This window comes from Vulpes vulpes, chromosome 5, assembly GCF_048418805.1.
Source record: "Vulpes vulpes isolate BD-2025 chromosome 5, VulVul3, whole genome shotgun sequence".
NCBI lineage: Eukaryota > Metazoa > Chordata > Mammalia > Carnivora > Canidae > Vulpes > Vulpes vulpes.
The window spans coordinates 50197267-50212979 of record NC_132784.1 but is presented as its reverse complement, the minus strand read 5'-3'; positions in this window follow the sequence as shown (position 1 = coordinate 50212979).

The following is a 15713-nucleotide window of genomic DNA, read 5'->3' as shown; positions in this document are numbered from 1 at the left end:
CTGCATTGGGCTTTCTGCTTAGTAGGGAGTGTGCTTCTCTCTCTCCCTCTGCATCTCTTCCCCCTGCCCACCCCTACTCATGCTCCTCTCTCTCAAATAAAAAAAATCTTTAAAAAAAAGAAAAATACTACTTGAAATTTCTATTATTCCAGAAATATTGTACATTTATTAGCATCCCTACATCCCAAATATTTTGCCTCTTTACTTATCCCTATCAAAAGTTAGCTGGCCTGAGGCAGCCTGGGTGGCTCACTCGGTTAGGTGTCTCTACTTTGGCTCAGTCATGATCCCGGAGTCCTGGGATGGAGCCCCACATTGGGGTTCTTGCTCAGTGGGGAGCGTGCTTTTCCCTCTCCCTCTGCCTGCTGCTCCCCCTGCTTGTGTTCTCTCTCTCTCTCTGTGAAAGAAATAAATAAAATCTTTAAAAAAAAGTTAGCTGGACTGAGATTATGAAGCAGGATGAATATGAGTAGACAACTCTCACTAATACTGGTATCAGGCTTTTCAGAAAGATTAAAATATTTTACATATTAATTCTGAATTGTCTGGTGAAACTTATAACAGAGGGAAGTTACAAAGCTGTGTTTTCCTGTAATTAAAGGTTGAAATATGGGGTGCCTCAGTGGCTCAGTGGTTGAGCATCTGCCTTTGGCCCAGGGCATGATCCCGGAGTCCTGGGATCAAGTTCTGCATTGGGTTCTCCACAGGGAGCCTGCTTCTCCCTCTGCCTGTGTTTCTGCCTCTCTGGGTCTCTCATGAATAAATAAAATCTAAAAAGAAAAAGGTTGAAATGTTTCCAAAGTTAACATGTTTTATCTGACATACACTGTCCCATTTAAGGGATGACTATTCTGTGACCCACAATTTAAAAAATCATCAAAGTATTAATCCATTAGAGTTTGCAATTATTTTATATGTAAACTCCTTTAATTTGACCCCTTTAACAATCATAACCAGACATAACTTTAATGACGATCTAATTCTGCAGAAGCAGCCTAGACAGTTTTTCTTCCACTTAATGCATGTTTTATATGTTCATTTGGAAAATAATTAGATCAGTAATTAAATATTAATATTTAAAATGTTAAGAGGACTAACCACTAAGGGCTAGAACATGGTTTAATTTTTAAACAAAGACTTTATATCTACTCTTGAGACAAGTATTTTTCAACTTATTTTTACTATCTATGAGGAAACTGAAATCACTTTGAATAATCACCACATGCTGTTTATGAAATGTTCTTTACCATGAGATGTTATCACGACTGGAAAAGACATACTCAAATATACTGTGGATTATTAGTCTTCAAAATTGCCTTGAATTGGGTGCAAAATGCCAGATGTGGTTCATATAATGTGTCACCATTAATTAGGTGGAAAGTTCCTGCTGAGCAGCTTATTGTAGGCAAAATAAATGGTTTTCATTAACTAGTAATTAACCTGGATACATTATGAAGGTCAAAAATTAGTGTATGGTATACAACAACTTACCTACATATTTCAAGAGATAAATTTATCAATCTGAATAGTCTCTGGACAATACAAATAATGACAAAGGAAGAATCACATAGGTCAATAAACAATGGCAAAATTCCAAATAGAATAGAGTTACATATAGTCAGAAGAAAAGAAACTTTTACCATGTATCTTGTATTATCACTTATGTCACTATCTTTTTTCATTTTCTATAGAAATGTATTATGTTCAAGTTTTATCCAAGGAAATATAGGTCCAGAGATGTCATTTCTCCTATTTATATATAATACAAGAAGTATTAGGGAAGTGATCCCTTTTGGTAGTCTACTAGCTGCCAAATTTGTACTGTCCTATTAGCAGTGAAAAAATAATTTAAGAAGAAATAGATGCAAAGACAGGCATATGAGTACTTAAATAATTAACTAAACAATGGATTTATGACCAAAATAATTAATATATATATGTTAATGTATAATGGGGTGCCTGAGTGGCTTGGTTGGTTAAGCATCCAACTCTTGATTTCGGCTCAGGTCATGATCTTAGGGTCTTGATATGGAGCCCCACGTCTCACTCCACACTCAGTGGGGAGTCTGCTTAAGATTCTTTCTCTCCCTCTGCCCCTCTAAAATAAATATATAGATCTCTTAAAAAACTAAAAGATAAATAAGTGGACAAGCATAGTTTTTCACAAACATTTTGATAATTCTATACATATAAAATGTGAAATAGTGGAAGGTATAGTGGTGGAAAATGTAGCAAATAGTGGAACAGATGGAATAGGAGTTAATGCCATAGTATTGCAACTAATATTAGAAAAGTGAACATTTAGGCATCGTTTTTAAGATTTAACTAAAAAAGTGATGACTATATGTTGACTCGATACATTTATTTATTGCAATTTGATCACCACCTTGGCGTTAGCTAACACCTCTATCATTGCCACATGATCTCATTTCTTTTTTGTAGTCGGAATAATCAAGACCTAGTCTCTTGGCAACTTTGAAGTTTATAATACAGTAATTTGACTGTAATCACTATGCTGTATATGTTACACACTTTAAACTTGCACAATGTTATATGTTAATTGCATCTCACTAAAGTTGAAAAAAAAAAGGTTCCACCAAATCCAATTAAAAAGCAATTCTATTTTTGTAAATAAAACAACAATTCCTGGAAAAAAATGATGAAATTCTAATTTTGGCGAGAGGGGAGGGCAAGAGGCAGAATATAATTTCTATCACTCTCATTTGGAGAAAGTCTCTCAGCTTAATACTTTCAGATGAATTAAATTTTTTAAATTAAAAAATATGACTATAAATAACCTTACTGTTTATTGATTTAGATATACATAGAAAATATGTATATATATTAGTTTGGAGTAGAGTTTTTCCATGATGTCAATTAAAAATGCCATTTAAAATTTTTTTTAACTTGTTATTTTGAGGAAAGAAATTAGAATGGAGGGATTGTTTTCTATAAGGCTAAGAGGAGCACAGAGTATATCCACTGACAAGGAGATAAACAATTCTGGTACCATGTATGAAGTAGCTGTTCCTTTAGTCTATGGAGAAGTGATAGCATCTTTATGACTTTATTTTTATGTGTGTCTGTGCCTATAATAGAAGCTGAGGGAGTGGCAGCTGCAGAAATAATAAGCTGACACAGTTGCAGCCCATATTTGGAACATTCATCCTCTGAGGTCATGATATTGAGGTCATTTAGCATCAACAGCACCAACTGGACAGGACATTATTAATGTTTGGCCATAGTGGCACAAAGCAATAACTACCAGGCTGGAAATGGACACCTTCTCCTTTCTGAGAACCAATGAGACTAATGGGGAGGCAAATGAAGTACTTGTGTTGGGTGTAAAGTGTAAGGGAGTGTCAATGATTTCAGCAGTCAAGACAATTAATGTTTTAATTAATTAATTAATTAATTTTAGTTTTATTTAAAAATCAATTATGGAGACAAATAATGTTTTAATTCATAATTTAAAAAATAAAAATCAATGCAAAAAATCTTAAATAATCAAAATATGAAGAATTTTAACATTGAAGGTAATGAAAGTTTTAATAAAACTAAAGAAAATTAAAAGTTAATTTCAGGCTAATATTTAAAAAATAGTTTGAAAAATATTTCCTTTAGAAGAAAATAACATTATCCAGAGTCTATGCATGATTCTTTGGTACAGTCTGTATTAGGGTTCTCCAGAGATACAAATCGAGAGGATACATACAGATAAATAAGGGGATATTTATTATGGGCATTGACTCAGCCCTTTATGGAGGCTGAGAGGTTCTATGCCATTTGCAAACTGGAGAATTAGGAAAACAAGTGGTATAAACCAGTCTGAGTCCCAAAAGGGCCTGAAAACCAGGTGAACTGATGATTGTTTTTTTTTTCAAATTATAATGGATTACTTTTATGTATAATTTGGAGTAAAATTACATGTGAACAAGTTATCTGACCTAAGTATAAGTATTAAATCTAATCACAGAAGTTTAAAGCTGAAAAGAATTTAAAGGGATTCAAAACCCTCACCTTTCAAATGTGGTACTAGGTGTCAAAAAAGTTAAGTGATTTACACAAGATCATATAACTAGTACATTAACAGAGCCAGACATAGAACTTTGATCTTTTCCCTTCTAGATCTTTTTTCTTTCAACTAGCTTACTATCTTCTTTTTACTATTTCACATTACTTCTGCAACTCTCCTATTTAAGTAATGGTTTATAGTTTACTGGTCTTATATACATTAACAATATTATTCTTCTTAAAAACAGAAGGTTGATCAAATAGGGACAGTCATCCATTTTGATAATGTTGTTTATGGCTCAATGTTTCCTTCATAAGTGAAATTACCTTGACATTCTAGTTAAAACTATATAACTGCTAATCAAGCAGTAGATATAGGGGATTTTGCTTCATAGAAATATTACAGCTGATAAGAAAGGATCACAGATTTAGGGTATCAAGATTTTACAACCCTTAATAAATTAATAATCGCAGTTCAAGTTGAAGGCATAAGATCCAGGGGGATCTGCTGGTGTAAGTCCTTGGCTTGAGGACCAAGAGCTCTCATGCCCAAGGGCAGTAGAAAATGAATGTCCTAGCTTAAGAAGAAAGAAAGAATACACCCTTTCTCTACCTTTCTGTTCTATTTGGGCTTTCAATGGACTGATATGATGCTCATTCATGTAGGTGAGGGCAGATCTTCTTTACTCAGATTATTGACTTAAATGCCCCATTCCCTAAACACCTTTCAGTCACACCCATAAAAAATGTTTTTTTTTAAAGATTTTATTTATTTATTCATGAACGACACACACAGAGAGAGGCAAAGACACAGGCAGAGACACAGACAGAGGGAGAAGCAGGCTCCATGCAGGGAGCCCAACGTGTCTCCAGGATCCGGGTCTCCAGGATCACACCCTGGCTGAAGGTGGCACTAAACCACTGAGCAACTCAGGCTGCTTGAAAAAATGTTTATCAGCTATCTGGGCATACCCAGCCCAGTCAAGTTGACATACAAAATTAGCCATCACATACACACACACACACACACACACACACAACCCAACCCAAATAGCCATCACATTATCCAAAATCACTAGTCACATGAGCACTAGGAATAGATGATTCATACTGTAGAGAACAAGCAATCAATGGAGACCACCCATGAGATGACCCAGATGTTGGAACAAGCAGATTTTCACAACAGACATAATTATGCTAAAGAGTGTAAAGAAAAATATAAAGTACATGAAAATAGAGGAAAACTCAGGTGTGAAATGGAAACGAGAGAAAGAGAGAGAGATTTACCTTAAGGAGTTGTCTCACATGTTGTGGGGGTTGGCAAGTCCAAATCTAGAGCAAGCTGACTGACAGGCTGGAAATTCAGGGAATAGTTGATGCTGCAGTCTTGAGTCAGAAATCTCCAGGCTGGAAACTCAGGCAGGGTTTCTTTCTTTCTTTCTTTTTTTTCTTTTAAAGATTTATTTATTTGAAAGAAGAGGGAAAGAAAGAGAGCAAGCACGTGTGCAGAGGGGAAGGGCAGAGGAAGAGGGAGAGAGAGAAAATCCAGCAGACTCCCCTCTGAGCATGGAGCCTGATGCTGGGCTTGATCTCACGACCCTGAGATGATGACCTGATCTGAAATCAAGAGTCAGCCACTTAACCGACTGAGCCACACAGGTGCCCCAGTCAGGGTTTCTGTGTTACATATAGTCAATCACATCTAAAAAATACCTTTACAGCATCAAGAATGTGTTTGGCCAAACAATAGGCTCCATGGCCTACCAAATTGACACATAAAATTAGTCATCACAGATGGTTGTTCTTTTATTTTTTTAAGTATAAATATAAGCAGTATGCACCAATGGGATGGGTAAAGAAACAACTGCCTGTTACAGAGACTGCTCTGGTATTCTTTATCAGTATGATATTTATTGATAGAAAACCAAGAGACACAGGAACTGTAATAGGATAAAAGTGATATTTCTAATTGATCATTGTTCAGTATATTTTAAAGATTTTAATTGCCAAATACATTTAATTGCCAAATCACATCTTACAATTTTAAATTTTATCATTTAAAACACCCATTTTTGCAGGTTTCATACATACCTCAAATGGCATCTGCTGTCAGGTATCCATCTTTCTGACATGTTCAGGCTGAAGGTCCTAAAGAGTTTCTCATTAGTGAGTATGCTAACCTTAGAAAAAGTTATGTCCTTTTCTTCCTCTCTACATGTTTTTTATCCCCTACACTGGTAGTATAGTGAGGCACCTGCTTGTAAGGGTCATGTGTTAGGAAGAGGAATGAGGAACTTTGTGGTTCTAAAAAGCAGTGAAGAAATTCTCATTAACTAGAGTGCAGGTTGGGTCCATTACACTTCAAAAACCTCACTGCTCTTTAGTCACTTATGAGGCAAGAGGAAAGGACATTATTAAAAGAGAAATAACCTTTACTACAACCACAGAGTGGGATGCTTTACAATTTGCCTCAGAAAAGTTTACTATCTCCCTACTAGTAAGTCATTCAAAATTAAGTATTCATTCATTTATTTATTTGACAGTGACAAGGAAGAGAATATATTGTGAGGGTAAAATTTACATGCCCCTTTTTGTTTCTCACACACATTTACAAGCTTTAGAAGCAGAAAGTAATGAACCTTTGACCCAGGAGTTCCACAAATAGAGAAAGCACGCATGGAGAGAATCATGTTTACCTTTTTTTTAGGAGAACTACATGAAGATTTCCAATCACCATTATTTTTAGTCATAAAATTCTGGAAGCAATGGAAACATTTATTCATTAAATAGTGGATAAATAAATTTAGCATTGTCAAACAATGGATTGGGGCAGCCCTAGTGGCCCAGCAGTTTAGTGCCACCTTCCCCCCAGGGTGGGATCCTGGAGTCCTGGGATCAAGTCCCAGGTCAGGCTCCCTGCATAGTGCCTGCTTCTCCCTCTGCCTGTGTCTCTGCCTCTCTCTCTCCCTCTCTCTGTGTCTCTCATGAATAAATAAATAAAATCTTAAAAAAAAACCAATGGATTAAACAAAAATAAAGGGTACATTTATTAAAATCAATAAATTTCAAATACATATTTTTAAGTGAATTAAAAGCATTTTGGAAAATGATCTGACAGTGCTATATTATTCCTGTAAATATCAATGATAATATATGTTTATAATGACAATATATATTATATATATGTTACGTATAAAACCATGAATGGAGAAAAACACATTCCCTCAGCTTCTCTGGCCAAAGATAGGAAGGAACACATGTGGGAGAGAATTTCTGCAGTACTTCTATAAAGCTTTTTTATAATAGATGGAAAATATATGAAAATACACATTATAATAGTTAAATCTGGGTGACTATTACATGGATCCCTGCTATATTAGTATCTATACGTTTTTATCTTTGCAGAAATTGCAATTTAAAAAACCACAAAAAAAGATGATATTAAGTTGAAATATGCAGAAACAACAGAAGGCTCTTTTGGGAAGGAGAATCATAGCTGCTAATTAGAGACATTTGCATCCAGTTGGATCTTTCACTAAGGAAAACAGCAACAAGGAGTTCTATTTTATTTAAAATTAACTCTGCCTTCCTCCTTGAAAAATATGTATTTTGTTATCTATTGAGACTCTTTAAGCTTTTAAAGAGAAGAGCTATGAAAGCTACTGAGTAAATAAGATCCTTGGAAAATCTCAAAGTCTAACTGGTATACTTTATGACACAAACTGAATATGTTATGCTGGATAATAATGACAAATTAGTGATCAGTGTGCATCTGCAATTCAATAATACATTCAGGTGCATGATAATATTTAATCCAATGTTTATTCTTATTTAAAACTCCAATAATCACAAGTATATTCAAAAACTGTAATGTTATTTCAAAAACACTATAATGGAAGATACAGGCCTCCAGAAGAAAAAAACAAAAACGAGAGCATTGTATTTTTCAAAAATGGCACCGCTCACAGATAGAAAAGGGACTTTCTAATCTTGGGAAAAAGAAGTCAGAATCCAAAGAAAGTGTTCCTAATAAAGCAGAGCTATTTAGAGCCCTGTGCGTACCTAGGAGATGGTGAAGTTTTATCAATTGGAAGAAAAGATCTACAGTGATGACGCTGATGAAATCTTGCAGCTTGCCTCTACAGGGTTGCCCATAGAGAATGAGAAGTGAAGTCTTATTTCTCTTGCAAACATATACTTTAAAAATGGGATGACTTAATAGCTCCCTGCTGCTTTTATTGGAAAGCAGTTAGAAATCATACAAGTTCCACTTTGTATTTCATCTCTCATGCCACATTTAATAATATAATCTCAAATAAGGCCACATGGTGAGGCATAATTCTGCTGCTCATAATAAAAAAAAAGTGCCATTTTCAGAAGATATTTAGAACACGCAGCAAAATTGTTCACAAATACCCAAAGCTGGCTTTGTGTTTTTCACTAGCATATAGAGTAGGCAAAGCTCAAGCTATCATCAAAAAGGTACAATCACTTGGGGGAGGGGGGGATAAGGCATTTTACGGGTAGACGAGAAATGACTTAGAAATGCTATCAATGTAAGTATTCTATTAATAGAAAGTAACTTAATCGTCACAATCTATTTGTGTTTTCTGTGTAAACAAAATGATTCACTGGATTAGAGTAATAGAATGTAGAAATGGAGAGAGAGAACCAACAATAAACTAATAATTGGAACTTCCAGCTGCTTTGGCACATTTCTCCAGAATATTTTTGTAGTCCTAGAATACTCAGTAAAAAGCCACTGTGAAATTATGCATGAGTTCATGATCACACATGGCGTCTATAACATATGTACAATGTATGCTACCTTAATTTTCAGACTAGAGTGTCACTTTTAGATACCATCCACCCATGTCTTTGATTTGTAGATGACCACATTCAAGTCTATCGTCACAGCTATTGGAAGGAACACAAGAGTAGAAAGATGCCAGGTTTGTGTTCGTTCTGGAACACCGTCCTGGAACACATGAACAATTTTTCTTCTTAAGCAACGTAAAAGAGAAACAAGCCAATGGATAAACCAACTATAAAGCATCATTAAAAAAAAAAAAAACAGTAGCTATATTATTAATGAAGGTAGTTGTTGCATAACAAGAAAATGAAGGTTTCTTGTCAAATTATCAACTTAGAAGAGGATTAAGGAAGGACTTTGGCAGTCAGAAACAATAACAGGAAGAATCCTGAAAAGATTTTTCTCTTCTGTTGTGTTTAATAACAATTTATAAAAGCTTTTATGTAAAGAAGAGTTTTATGCCAAGAATTGCACTAGTCGTTGAGCATATAGAGATGAATGACACATCCCCCACTTTTAAGACTGTCAAAAGCTTTTGTGGGAGAGAACGGTATGTGAAAATATTTTAAGGGCAACGAGGAAAGTGTGTAGAAATTGCTATGGGATATTTTATCACATGTGGACACCAAGGAGAATTTCAGAGAGTAAACAATCTTTCAGTAGTCTTGAAAAGTGGGTCCAGTTAGCAGAATGTGAAAATACTGCTGAGGAGGGTAGGAAAAAGTCTAGAGATGGAAACCAAGAGGGGTCAGAGGAAGAGAGAGGGCAGACAGAGAAGGGGCAGGAGAGGCTGGAAGAGATGATGAGCAGCCTCGGATGTGGAATGTGGCACAGGGAGGGAAAGGATGATGGAAGTAAGGCTGGAAGCTGGCAGGGCCATCATATCATTAGCTGGAGCCCCCCTTTTTCTTCGTTTTTTTTTTAAGATTGTATTTATTTATTCATGAGAGACACAGATTGAGAGAGGCAGAGACACAGGCAGAGGGAGAAGCAGGCTCCCTGTGGGAACCCGATGCAGGACTCGATCCCAGGACCCAGGATCACAACCTGGCCAAAGGCAGATGCTCAAGCACTGAGCCAACCAGATGCCCCTGAGAATTTCTTTTTCAATATAGTTTCATAGTCCAGGAAGTCTGATCATGTCTGGAGTACAGGAGGGACAGGCTGTTTGTGTTACAGGCGACGACCCACAACCGCACTAGCTCCCCACCCACACAAAAATCCCTCCCGTGTTGAAGGAGAAACCTTTCTGATCATTCCATGAGAAGGGGTTAGAGAGACAGAAAATAGTTTCCTAAATGGCAGAAAGATGCTTCATGCAGGAAAAGAGATAAACAGAGCTACTGCCTCTATCAGCTCTGGCTCTAAGAAATGTCGTGTTGATCGCAAGAGTCTTTGGAAATGTCACTGCCTCATCCTCCCAAATCATCAATGTCTCCTGCAGCCTTCAGGGAAGGATTTCATCCTCCTGTCTGCTCTCACGGAATTGGATTATTTAAGCTCCTGTCTCTGAATTTTAACTTGCCCAGGATGCCTTTCCTTTTCCTTCTCTGACTTCTCTGCTGTTCACTGAAAAACCAGTTCTACCATTTTTGTTTAACTTTTCCTAACATCCTTAGTCCTTTCTCCTAACTTACTATCCAGATGCTCTCTCTTTCTTTTCTTTTCTTTTATTTCTTTTTTTTTTAAGGATTTTATTTATTTATTCATGAGAGACACACACAGAGAGGCAGAGACACAGGCAGAGGGAGAAGCAGGCTCCATGCAGGAACCAATGCAGGACTTGATCCTGGACCCCAGGATCATGACCTGAGCCAAAGGCGGGAGCTCAACCACTGAGCCACCAGGTGCACTTCTCCAAATGTTTTCATGTTCTTTTTCCTTTATCTATCACTTCCTAATCCTAGATTGTACTACAGTGACTCAAATATAATAATTACTTAGTAATATTTGTGGAAAACAAAGGGTATGAAAATTTCAAAATATTAAATAGTCCTGAGGTTTGGTCCAATTGTTGGGCAAAGGCTCAATTTAATTTAGAATTTGTTTATGAAGATATGAAAATCTCAAGAAGATTTTCGTGAGTCAACTATGAGAAGGTATGTCTTTTTTTTTTTTTTTTTTTAGATTTTTATTTATTTTTCATGAGAGACACACACAGAGAGAGGCAGAGACATAGGCAGAGTGAAAAGCAGACTCCCTGTGGGGACCCTGATGTGGGACTCGATCTTAGGACCCAGGGATCATAACCTTAGTCAAAAGCAGATGCTCAACCACTGAGCCACCCAGGCGCCCCCAAGAATGTTTATCTTAACAAGAGGATCTCAATACTAAGTACATGACTATACATTCAATAACTTATAGTATTATAATTAGAGATTATCTTGTTCAAACCTGGAGACTAAATTTACGTAGTATGCCAAATTAATTAAATTTAAACTGAGAATATCTTCATTTTGAAAAATATAAGAGAAATCTGATTTCTTCATTTCAGAAAAAAATTGTGTTGTTCATAAATACATTTGATAATGTTTAAGTGTGCCTGCTACTTATTTTGAAGATATAAATTTAGAACTATCAAAAAAAATTTTAAAGGAACTTTTATTTTAAGTAACTCATTAATAAGTACAGATGTTTTCCTTTCAATGTGTACATACGTCCAAGGCATTGAGATCAGGAAACTTTTAAAAAGGCTCCATCTCTGCTGTTTTTCCACCAGGCCCCATTCTGTATTTCACCTTGCATCTGAGTAAACGAAAGAAGCTATGTTCCCACACCAAGGGGGAGCCAAGAAAGTTAATCCTTCTTTGAGGCTCATTCTTGACCTCCATACACCTGATAGCATCTTAGAACCAACCTCCGTGGACACTGGTGCCAATAGCCCCACCTTCAGTGACTTATGGAGTAACACCTATTGTTCACCTGACACTTACCTTTGATCAAACCCTACCCTGGATTCCTGAGGAAACACACACCCTCAACTCCTTTCCAATGTAAACCTCTGACCCCAAGCGATGGAGAGACTCACTTCTTTTCCGAGTCTCCTGGACACTGTCTGCTAGACTCCATTGCTTATGTTACTCAATAAACTCTGTTCTCATTTCTTCCTGGCTCCCGTTTGATTTGCAACCTGCTCAGAGCCAAGGAGCCTCTTGGCTGGTCCCTCAGGACCCCCTCGGGGTCCTCAAAGCTGGCCTGCCTACATCAGCACTTACAGGAAAGATTATACACATTTGGATAACTGAAAGGAAGCCAGTGAGACTGGACCACAGAGACACAGAGCTAAAAATGTAGGCAGAGATGTAATCGTGTTTGATCTCCAAGGCTCTGTGAAATATTTTATGTTCACCCTCTTGGTGATATGAGTTTTTTCTGATGTCTAACATTTAATATCTGTGCGATCTTACAAGAGCTAATTAGCCTACATAAACCTCAGTGTAATCAGAACATTGTTGGGAAGAGTAAATGAGATCACGTATATTACTTAAGTCAAATGCTTAGCACATAGCATTCAATGAGTGTCAACTACTAATCTTATGAATATGTTGCATGATGCCCCATTCAGACAGACAATGGGAGAACATTGATGATAAACGATATAGTATCCTCCACACATTGTGATTTAATATGCATTGTGATTAGTTGAGAATATTCTTTTGCCTAGAATATTCTCTCTCTAGCCAGATTTGCTCATCCTTTCTGACTTAACATAGGTGAGGCAATGCACAGTTGCAATACCACTAGCCCAGGCAACTCCAACCTGTTTTCTGAGGCAGTAGTGGTCTTTTTTCTTATAGGCCACACCAGATTCCTCATAATCTCTGAGATTCTTGCACAAAGGATAGATCCTTACTTATTCTTTTTGCATGAAACTTCATGTTAGTGGGTAAGTTTTGTCCGCAGGCCTGATGGGAGCTCCATTACAAAATCTGCCCTCATTTTCCTCTTTTATGCAGTGGCCATTGGAAAAACAGACTAAACAGCATCCTCCAAATAGTGCTTGCATTCATTGTCCCCCAGGGAGCAAGGAGTTCCCAGAACTTGGACATTCTACTTACTGAGTGGGTCCTCCTCTGCCACTTACTGGGTAAGTGTCTCACATGAGGGTTCAGCCGACTGTCCTTCTGCTATCCCACTAAACCACAATCTCCAACAGAGCCTTTACAAGTACATAGCTGATGTTTTAGCCACAATGTCATGCATTTCTTTATTTCTTAATTTGTTTGGAATGAAGGAAGAAGAATGCTATTTCCTGGCCTGCTGGAGGCCACAGCACTTAGTGAAGAATACGTACTCACTAGATATTTTGCTGAATGAATGGAGATAGCGCTTAATCAAACTCAATAAGTGAGAGGAAAATTTAATTAGCCTTAAAGTCACATAAGTGCAGCTATACTTTAAAAAAAAAATCCTGTGCTTGCAAAAGCTGTTGATTTAATAAATTGTTTGCCAAGGAATGAGCTTTGTGAATATTTATCTCTTCAATATTATGTCTCAGGCATACTAGTTGTTAAAAAAAATGGACCACACAGCTTCAGTGGCAAAAAGGACAGTTAATCTAGAGATGTAAAATGATTGTAATCATAAGTGTAGGCAACTAGGAAAATCTATATGTTGAATAGGAAAGGAGGAGAAAAATGATGCTTATTTCAGTGTAAGTCAGTTGTAGGATAATTTATTGTCTATACTATCACAAAATCTTTCATGCCTCACCATCCCAAAAGATCACTTTTAACCACATTTGGCATTGCTTACATTCATTTTTAGGATAACCTAAAAGTTCATTTTATTTTCATGGTTGAACAAGCTTGGAGTGTATTTCTATTCACCCATAACTGTCATTTGCTGTTAGGATATGCATGAGTATAGTAGATGCTTTTAGAGTCAAATTTGTGTCATATGAACACTTTGAAGAAGGTTAAAAGCACACTGAAATGTTGCTTTTACCTTAGGGACAAGTTAGAATGTTCAGTTAATTCCCCTTTTAAGTAACACATTTAATTCTTAGAACTTTTTATTTTGAGAAAATAAAAGAAGGGTGTTAAGCTGAAATTAAGATTTAAGAAAATAATATCTGCATGAACTGTATTTCACACTTGGGTCAAATTCAAGCTTATATAGACAACTAAGCATGAAAATTCCTTGTGAATTTTGCAAGAATTAACTTTTTTTAATCATCAGCCTAACTGAGTGTACTTCATTAACTGCGTGTTGCACTTCTCAGATACTCATGTGGGTTTCTCTTCATCAATAGCCATACACATACACGCTTCCACAGATGTCCTATGGAATGATCTTCTATAACTCTTCCTCTTCATTATCTGCTTTTTTGGAAATCTTCACACATACACTTAAAAAAATATTTTATTTATTTATTTACTTGGGTTTGGGGGGAGGCAGGGGAAAAGGGAGGGTGGAGGCCTAGAATCTTAAATAGACTCCCCACTGACCATGGAGCCCGTGAAGTGGAACTTGATCCCATGACCCTGAGATCATGTACTGAGCCAAAACCAAGAGTTTGATGCTTAAGCCACTGAGCCCCCTGGCTGCCTCTTCATGTGTACTCTTGGTACTTAGCTTCAAACAGCCATCTCTGTAGCTCTTCTAGACCGAAAGGAGGGAAAGACTATACTTAAATCTAGAATGAAACCAAAAGCTCTAAAGTAATCCAAAGAGCTAAGAACACCTTGCACTTCAAGAAGTAAATACTATTTGAGTGAGAATTATGTTTCAGGCAAATGCTTCCAACAATGTACATGATTGGATTATCTGACCTTTGGAAAATTTCCTCCTGCTGAGAAGGTTTAAATTACTGTTTGTACAATTAAAAATAGTACATGGCTTCCGTTCATCTCGGCTGATTGGGTGTCATTTTATCGCTCCCACACTTACACATTTTCCTCACCAGCCTCATTTCATGGAAGTGGCAGGTCACCAAAGATAATCATATTAAACTCCTCAGAGAGTTTTGTGGTTTAAAGTTATTTAAATTCTCCTGAATTATTGTACAACCAACTTCTCATTTTTTTTTTTCCAAATGGCTAGGGCTCAGAATGCTTTTCAAGGAAAGTTCTCCCCTTACAACTCTTGAGTGCAGATCCTCAGGGCACCGTGGGAAAGATCAACGTGTTAGTCTCTGAAAGTCTTCCTATCAGCACAGCAACCCAACCAACTCCCAAGATTGTCCATGACACACAAGCAGAGTCAAGCACAAAGACGACAGGCCTCAACTCATTTTTTTTGTTGAGCTTGCTGCTGGCGTCATTCATTCATTCAACAAATAGTGTGTTCAGAATGTTCTGTGGTCCAGGTGCTCTGTGAACCACTGGATGGTTTTCTCATGGAGCACAGGTGAATTCTAAAATGAAGCCTTGTTTATTCTATCGTGCCAGCGCATACATGTTAAACGTTGGAAAACCACAAACTACATTTGTCTCCAAAGCTGTCAGTCTGGTAACACCTCACCTCCTCTTCTACAATGTCATTGTGTGTGTGTGTGTGTGTGTGTGTGTGTGTGTGTGTGTGCATACATATAGGCAAAAGATATGTATCTACTCTTCATAAATTTATCTTTCCTTCTAGGCTGTGAGCTATTCCAGAGCATGTACTTTTTATATCCGACATTTAGTCAGTGACTAACATGTAATAGTTGCCCAGAAAATGTCTAGGACAAGAATGAATAACCTCATTTGGTTAATAATTTAAATATATAAACTGATTTTAATTTTAAAGATAGAATGTTACCCTCAAACTATTTTAAAAATCCTTTAGATTTATTAGAATTTGCACGTTTTTCAGTAATTCATTTTAAAAAATGAGTAGAGCTGATTTTTAGAGAAAATTATACACTATCTGTCCCTCAAGGATTGGACTCCATGTTTTCTAT